Raw genomic sequence first — 8,576 nt, forward strand, 5'->3', positions numbered from 1 at the left:
ACTCTGACATTTTACGTTACATCTGAGACGTCACAACACCGCTCCCGGGAGGGCCCGAACCACCAACCTATTGGTTAACAGCCGAACGCTCTAACCATTGAGCCACGGAAGCCCAAAAATTAAATGTTCGTCAGGTATTGTAGAAAAACTTTGGCTTTCTACGTTACATTTGAGATCCCACAACACCGCTCCCGGGTGGGCTCGAACCACCAACCTTTCGATTAATAGCTGGACGCGCTAATTATTGCGCCACGGAAGCCCAAAAATTAAATGTTCGTCAGGTATTGTGGAAAAACTCTGACATTTTACGTAACATTTGAGACGTCACAACACGGCTCCCGGATGGGCTCGAACCACCAACCTTTCGGTTAACAGCCGAACGCGCTAACCATTGCGCCACGGACGCCCAAAAATTAAATGGTCGTCAGGTATTGTGGAAGAACTTTGGCTTTTTACGTTACATTAGAGATCCAACAACAACGCTCCCGGGTGGGCTCGAACCACCAACCTTTCGGTTAACAGCCGAACGCGCTAACCATTGCGCAACGGAAGCCCAAATATTAAAAGGTCGTCAGTTATTGTGGAAAATCCTTGACTTTTTACGTCACATTTGCGACCTCACAACACCGCTCCCGGAAGGGCTCAAACCACCAGTCTTTTGAATAACAGCTGAACGCGCTAACCATTGCGCCACGGAAGCCCAAAATTTAAATGGTCGTCAGGTGCTGTGGAAAAACTATGACATTTTACGTTACATCTGAGACCTCACAACACCGCTCCCGGATGGGCTCGAACCACCAACCTGTTGGTTATCAGCCGAACGCGCTAAACATTGAGCCACGGAAGCTCAGTAATTAATTGGTTGTCAGGTATTGTGGAGAAACTCTGACTTTTTACGTTATATCTGAGACCCCACAAAACGCTCCCGGAGGGGCTCGAACCACCAACCTTTTGAATAACAGCTGAGCGCACTAACCATTGCGCCACGGAAGCCCAAAAATTAAATGTTCGTCAGGTATTGTGGAAAAACTCTGACTTTTCACGTTACATCTGAGACACCACAAAACGCTCCCGGATGGGCTCGAACCACCAAACTTTCGGTTCGTCAGTTATTGTGGAAAACGTTTGACTTTTTACGTTACATCTGAGACCTCACAACACCGCTCCCAGATGGGCTCGAACCACCAACCTATTGGTTAACAGACGAACGCGCTAACCATTGAGCCACGGAAGTTCAGAAATTAATGTTTGTCCCGTATTGTGAAAAAGTTTTGACTTTTTACGCTACATCTGAGACCCCACAACACCTCTCCTGGGTGGGCTCGAAACACCAACCTTTCAGTTAACTGCTGAACGCGCTAACCATTGCGCCACGGAAGCCCAAATATTAAATGGTCGTCAGGTATTGTGGAAAAACCTCGACTTTTTACGTCACATCTGAGACATCACAACACCGCTCCCGGGTACGCTCGAACCACCAACCTTTCGGTTAACAGCCGAACGCGCTAACCATAGCGCAACGGAAGCCCAAATATTAAATGGTCGTCTGGTATTGAGGTAAAACTTTGACTTTTTACTTCACATCTGAGACCTCACAGCACCGCTCCCGGATGGGCTCGAACCACCAACCTTTCGGTTAACAGCCGAACGCGCTAACCATTGCGCCACGGACGCCCAAAAATTAAATGGTCGTCAGGTATTGAGGTAAAACTTTGACTTTTTACTTCACATCTGAGACCACACAACACCGCTCCCGGATGGGCTCGAACCACCAGCCTATTGGTTAACAGCTGAACGCTCTAACCATTGAGCCACGGAAGCCCAAAAATTAAATGCTCGTCAGGTATTGTGGAAAAACTCTGACATTTTACGTTACATCTGAGATCCCAAAACACCGCTCCCGGGTGGGCTCGAACCACCAACCTATTGGTTAACAGCTGAACGCGCTGACCATTGCGCCACTGAAGCCCAAAAATTAAATTTTCGTCAGGTATTGAGGTAAAACTTTGACTTTTTACTTCACATCTGAGACCACACAACACCGCTCCCGGAAGGGCTCGAACCACCAACCTTTCGATTAACAGCTGAACGCGCTAACCATTGCGCCACGGAAGCCCAAAAATTAAATGCTCGTCAGGTAATGTGGAAAAACTCTGACATTTTACGTTACATCTGAACCGTCACAACACCGCTCCCGGGAGGACTCGAACCACCAACCTATTGGTTAACAGCCGAACGTTCTAACCATTGAGCCACGGAAGCCCAAAAATTAAATGCTCGTCAGGTATTGTGGAAAAACTCTGACATTTTACGTTACATCTGAGACGTCACAACACTTCTCCCGGATGGGCTCGAACCACCAACCTATTGGTTAACAGCCGAACGCGCTAACCAGTGAGCCACAGAAGCTCAGAAATTAAATGGTTGTTAGGTATTGTGGATAAGTTATGACTTTTTACGTTACATCTGAGACCCTACAGCACCTCTCCAAGGTGGGCTCGAACCACCAACCTTTCGGTCAACAGCCGAACGCGCTAACCATTGCGCCAAGGAAGCCCAAAAATTAAATGGTAGTCAGGTATTGTGGAAAAACTTTGGCTTTCTACGTTACATTTGAGATCCCACAACACCGCTCCCGGGTGGGCTCGAACCACCAACCTTTCGATTAATAGCTGGACGCGCTAATTATTGCGCCACGGAAGCCCAAAAATTAAATGTTCGTCAGATATTGTGGAAAAACTCTGACATTTTACGTAACATTTGAGACGTCACAACACGGCTCCCGGATGGGCTCGAACCACCAACCTTTCGGTTAACAGCCGAACGCGCTAACCATTGCGCCACGGACGCCCAAAAATTAAATGGTCGTCAGGTATTGTGGAAGAACTTTGGCTTTTTACGTTACATTAGAGATCCAACAACAACGCTCCCGGGTGGGCTCGAACCACCAACCTTTCGGTTAACAGCCGAACGCGCTAACCATTGCGCAACGGAAGCCCAAATATTAAAAGGTCGTCAGTTATTGTGGAAAATCCTTGACTTTTTACGTCACATTTGCGACCTCACAACACCGCTCCCGGGAGGGCTCAAACCACCAGTCTTTTGAATAACAGCTGAACGCGCTAACCATTGCGCCACGGAAGCCCAAAATTTAAATGGTCGTCAGGTGCTGTGGAAAAACTATGACATTTTACGTTACATCTGAGACCTCACAACACCGCTCCCGGATGGGCTCGAACCACCAACCTATTGGTTATCAGCCGAACGCGCTAACCATTGAGCCACGGAAGCTCAGTAATTAATTGGTTGTCAGGTATTGTGGAGAAACTCTGACTTTTTACATTATATCTGAGACCCCACAAAACGCTCCCGGAGGGGCTCGAACCACCAACCTTTTGAATAACAGCTGAGCGCACTAACCATTGCGCCATGGAAGCCCAAAAATTAAATGTTCGTCAGGTATTGTGGAAAAACTCTGACTTTTCACGTTACACCTGAGACACCACAAAACGCTCCCGTATGGGCTCGAACCACCAAACTTTCGGTTCGTCAGTTATTGTGGAAAACGTTTGACTTTTTACGTTACATCTGAGACCTCACAACACCGCTCCCAGATGGGCTCGAACCACCAACCTATTGGTTAACAGCCGAACGCGCTAACCATTGAGCCACGGAAGTTCAGAAATTAAATGTTTGTCCCGTATTGTGAAAAAGTTTTGACTTTTTACGCTACATCTGAGACCCCACAACACCTCTCCTGGTTGGGCTCGAAACACCAACCTTTCGGTTAACTGCTGAACGCGCTAACCATTGCGCCACGGAAGCCCAAATATTAAATGGTCGTCAGGTATTGTGGAAAAACCTCGACTTTTTACGTCACATCTGAGACATCACAACACCGCTCCCGGGTACGCTCGAACCACCAACCTTTCGGTTAACAGCCGAACGCGCTAACCTTTGCGCCACGGAAGCCCAAATATTAAATGGTCGTCAGGTATTGTGGAAAACCCTCGACTTTTTACGTCACATCTGAGACATCACAACACCGCTCCCGGGTACGCTCGAACCACCAACCTTTTGAATAACAGTTGAGCGCGCTAACCATTGCGCCACGGAAGCCCAAAAATTAAATGTTCGTCAGGTATTGTGGAAAAACTCTGACTTTTTACGTCACATCTGAGACCTCACAACACCGCTCCCGGATGGGCACGAACCACCAACCTTTCGGTTAACAGCCGAACGCGCTAACCATTGCGCCACGGACGCCCAAAAATTAAATGGTCGTCAGGTATTGTGGGAAAATTTGGGTTTTTACGTTACATTACAGATCCCACAACACCGCTCCCGGGTGGGCTCGAACCACCAACCTTTCGATTAACAGCTGGACGCGCTAATTATTGCGCCACGGAAGCCCAAAAATGAAATGTTCGTCAGGTATTGAGGTAAAACTTAGGCTATTTACGTTACATTTGAGATCCCAAAACACCGCTCCCGGGTGGGCTCGAACCACCAACCTATTGGTTAAAAGCCGAACGCGCTAACAATTGAGCCACGGAAGCTCAGAAAATAAATGGTTATCACGTATTATGGAAAAGTTTGACTTTTCACGCTACATCTGAGACCTCACAACACCGCTCCCGGATGGGCTCGAACCACCAACCTTTCGATTAACAGCCGAACGCGCTAACCATTCGCCACGGACGCCCAAAAATTAAATGTTCGTCAGGTATTGTGGAAAAACTCTGACTTTTTACGTCACATCTGAGACCTCACAACACCGCTCCCGGATGGGCTCGAACCACCAACCTTTCGATTAACAGCTGAGCGCGCTAACCATTGCGCCACGGAAGCCCAAAAATTAAATGTTCGTCAGGTATTGTGGAAAAACTCTGACTTTTTACGTCACATCTGAGACCTCACAACACCGCTCCCGGATGGGCACGAACCACCAACCTTTCGGTTCATAGCCGAACGCGCTAACCAATGCGCTACGGAAACCCAAAAATTCAATGGTCGTCAGGTATTGTGGAAAAACTTTGGTTTTTACGTTACATTTGAGATCCCACAACACCGCTCCCGGGTGGGCTCGAACCACCAACCTTTCGATTAACAGCTGGACGCGCTAATTATTGCGCCACGGAAGCCCAAAAATGAAATGTTCGTCAGGTATTGAGGTAAAACTTAGGCTATTTACGTTACATTTGAGATCCCAAAACACCGCTCCCGGGTGGGCTCGAACCACCAACCTATTGGTTAAAAGCCGAACGCGCTAACAATTGAGCCACGGAAGCTCAGAAAATAAATGGTTATCACGTATTATGGAAAAGTTTGACTTTTCACGCTACATCTGAGACCTCACAACACCGCTCCCGGATGGGCTCGAACCACCAACCTTTCGATTAACAGCCGAACGCGCTAACCATTCGCCACGGACGCCCAAAAATTAAATGTTCGTCAGGTATTGTGGAAAAACTCTGACTTTTTACGTCACATCTGAGACCTCACAACACCGCTCCCGGATGGGCTCGAACCACCAACCTTTCGATTAACAGCTGAGCGCGCTAACCATTGCGCCACGGAAGCCCAAAAATTAAATGTTCGTCAGGTATTGTGGAAAAACTCTGACTTTTTACGTCACATCTGAGACCTCACAACACCGCTCCCGGATGGGCACGAACCACCAACCTTTCGGTTCATAGCCGAACGCGCTAACCAATGCGCTACGGAAACCCAAAAATTCAATGGTCGTCAGGTATTGTGGAAAAACTTTGGTTTTTACGTTACATTTGAGATCCCACAACACCGGTCCCGGGTGGGCTCGAACCACCAACCTATTGGTTAACAGCCGAACGCGCTAACAATTAAGCCACGGAAGCTCAGAAATTAAATGGTTATCACGTATTGTGGAAAAGTTTTGAATTTTTATGCTACATCTGAGACCCCACAACACCGCTCCCGGGTGGGCTCGAACCACCAACCTATTGGTTAACAGCCGAACGCGCTAACCATTGAGCCACGGAAGCTCAGGAATTAAATGGTTGTCCCGTATTGTGGAAAAGTTTTGACTTTTTACGCTACATCTGGGACCCCACAACACCTCTCCCGGGTGGGCTCGAACCACCCACCTTTCGGTTAACTGCTGAACGCACTAACCATTATGCCACGGAAGCCCAAAAATTAAATGTTCGTCAGTTATTGTGGAAAAACTCTGACATTTTACGTTACATCTGAGACCTCACAGCACCGCTCCCGGGAGGGCTCAAACCACCACTCTTTTGAATAACAGCTGAACGCGCTAACCATTGCGCCACGGAAGCCCAAAAATTGAATGGTCGTCAGGTATTGTGGAAAAACCTTGACTTTTTACGCCACATCTGAGACCTCACAACACCGATTTCGGGTGGGCTCGAACCACCAACTTACTGGTTAACAGCCGAACGCGCTAACCATTGAGCCACGGAAGTTCAGAAATTATATGGTTGTCTCGTATTGTGGAAAAACCTTGACTTTTTACGCCACATCTGAGACCTCACAACACCGGTTTCGGGTGGGCTCGAACCACCAACTTACTGGTTAACAGCCGAACGCGCTAACCATTGAGCCACGGAAGTTCAGAAATTATATGGTTGTCTCGTATTGTGGAAAAACTCTGACTTTTTACGTTACATCTGAGACCCCACAAAACGCTCCCGGAGGGGCTCGAACCACCAACCTTTAGAATAACAGCTGAGCGCACTAACCATTGCGCCACGGAAGCCCAAAAATTAAATGTTCGTCAGGTATTGTGGAAAAACTCTGACTTTTCACGTTACATCTGACACACCACAAAACGCTCCCGGATGGGCTCGAACCACCAAACTTTCGGTTCGTCAGTTATTGTGGAAAACGTTTGACTTTTTACGTTACATCTGAGACCTCACAACACCGCTCCCAGATGGGCTCGAACCACCAACCTATTGGTTAACAGCCGAACGCGCTAACCATTAAGCCACGGAAGCTCAGGAATTAAATGGTTGTCCCGTATTGTGGAAAAGTTTTGACTTTTTACGCTACACCTGAGACCCCACAACACCTCTCCCGGGTGGGCTCGAACCACCAACCTTTCGGTTAACTGCTGAACGCACTAACCATTGCTCCACGGAAGCCCAAAAATTAAATGTTCGTCAGTTATTGTGGAAAAACTCTGACATTTTACGTTACATCTGAGACCTCACAGCACCGCTCCCGGGAGGGCTCAAACCACCACTCTTTTGAATAACAGCTGAACGCGCTAACCATTGCGCCACGGAAGCCCAAAAATTGAATGGTCGTCAGGTATTGTGGAAAAACCTTGACTTTTTACGCCACATCTGAGACCTCACAACACCGGTTTCGGGTGGGCTAGAACCACCAACTTACTGGTTAACAGCCGAACGCGCTAACCATTGAGCCACGGAAGTTCAGAAATTATATGGTTGTCTCGTATTGTGGAAAAACTCTGACTTTTTACGTCACATCTGAGACCTTACAACACCGCTCCCGGGAGGGCTTAAACCACCAGCTTTTGATTAACAGCTGAACGCGCTAACCATTGCGCCACGGAAGCCCAAATATTAAATGGTCGTCAGGTATTGTGGAAAACTCTTGACTTTTTACGTCACATCTGAGACATTACAACACCGCTCCCGGGAGGGCTTAAACCACCAGCTTTTGATTAACAGCTGAACGCGCTAACCATTGCGCCACGGAAGCCCAAATATTAAATGGTCGTCAGGTATTGTGGAAAACTCTTGACTTTTTACGTCACATCTGAGACCTCACAACACCGCTCCCGGATGGGCTCGAACCACCAACCTTTCGGTTAACAGCCGAACGCGCCAACCATTGCGCCATGGAAGCTAGAAACTTATATGGTCGTCAGGTATTGTGGAAAAACTTTGACTTTTTACGTCACATCTGAGACCTCACAACACCTTTCCCGGGTGGGCTCGAACCACCAAACTTTCGGTTAACAGCTGTACGAGCTAACCATTGAGCCACGGAAATTCAGAAATTAAATGTTTGTCCCGTATTGTGGAAAAGTTTTGACTTTTTAAGCTACATCTGAGACCCCACAACGCCTCTCCTGGGTGGGCTCGAAACACCAACCTTTCGGTTAACTGCTGAACGCGCTAACCATTGCTCCACGGAAGCCCAAATATTAAATGTTCGTCAGTTATTGTGGAAAAACTATGACATTTTACGTTACATCTGAGACCTCACAACACCGCTTTCGGGTGGGCTCGAACCACTAACCTTTCGGTTAACAGCCGAACGCGCTAACCATTGCGCCACGGAAGCCCAAATATTAAATGGTCGTCAGGTATTGTGGAAAAACCTCGACTTTTTACGTCACATCTGAGACATCACAACACCACTCCCGGGTACGCTCGAACCACCAACCTTTTGAATAACAGTTGAGCGCGCTAACCATTGCGCCACGGAAGCCCAAATATTAAATGTTTGTCAGGTATTGTGGAAAAACTCTGACTTTTTACGTCACATCTGAGACCTCACAACACCGCTCCCGGATGGGCACGAACCACCAACCTTTCGGT

At 47.7% G+C, this 8,576-nt stretch overlaps 3 non-coding genes across 3 annotated transcripts; all 3 read right to left on the bottom strand.

The window, feature by feature from the left end:
* Nucleotides 1-3,218: 3,218 nt before the first annotated feature.
* TRNAI-GAU (transfer RNA isoleucine (anticodon GAU)) lies at nt 3,219-3,291 on the bottom strand. Its single transcript has one exon. It is a non-coding gene; the product is annotated as a tRNA-Ile (tRNA).
* A 1,634-nt stretch (nt 3,292-4,925) lies between these two features.
* On the bottom strand, nt 4,926-4,998 carry TRNAH-AUG (transfer RNA histidin (anticodon AUG)). The gene has a single exon. It is a non-coding gene; the product is annotated as a tRNA-His (tRNA).
* A 659-nt stretch (nt 4,999-5,657) lies between these two features.
* TRNAH-AUG (transfer RNA histidin (anticodon AUG)) lies at nt 5,658-5,730 on the bottom strand. The gene has a single exon. It is a non-coding gene; the product is annotated as a tRNA-His (tRNA).
* Nucleotides 5,731-8,576: the final 2,846 nt, after the last annotated feature.

This window comes from Phalangium opilio, unplaced genomic scaffold (assembly GCF_054372755.1).
Source record: "Phalangium opilio isolate 3A_F unplaced genomic scaffold, DU_Popi_V2 ptg000019l_1, whole genome shotgun sequence".
In the NCBI taxonomy this organism is placed as follows: Eukaryota; Metazoa; Arthropoda; class Arachnida; order Opiliones; family Phalangiidae; genus Phalangium; species Phalangium opilio.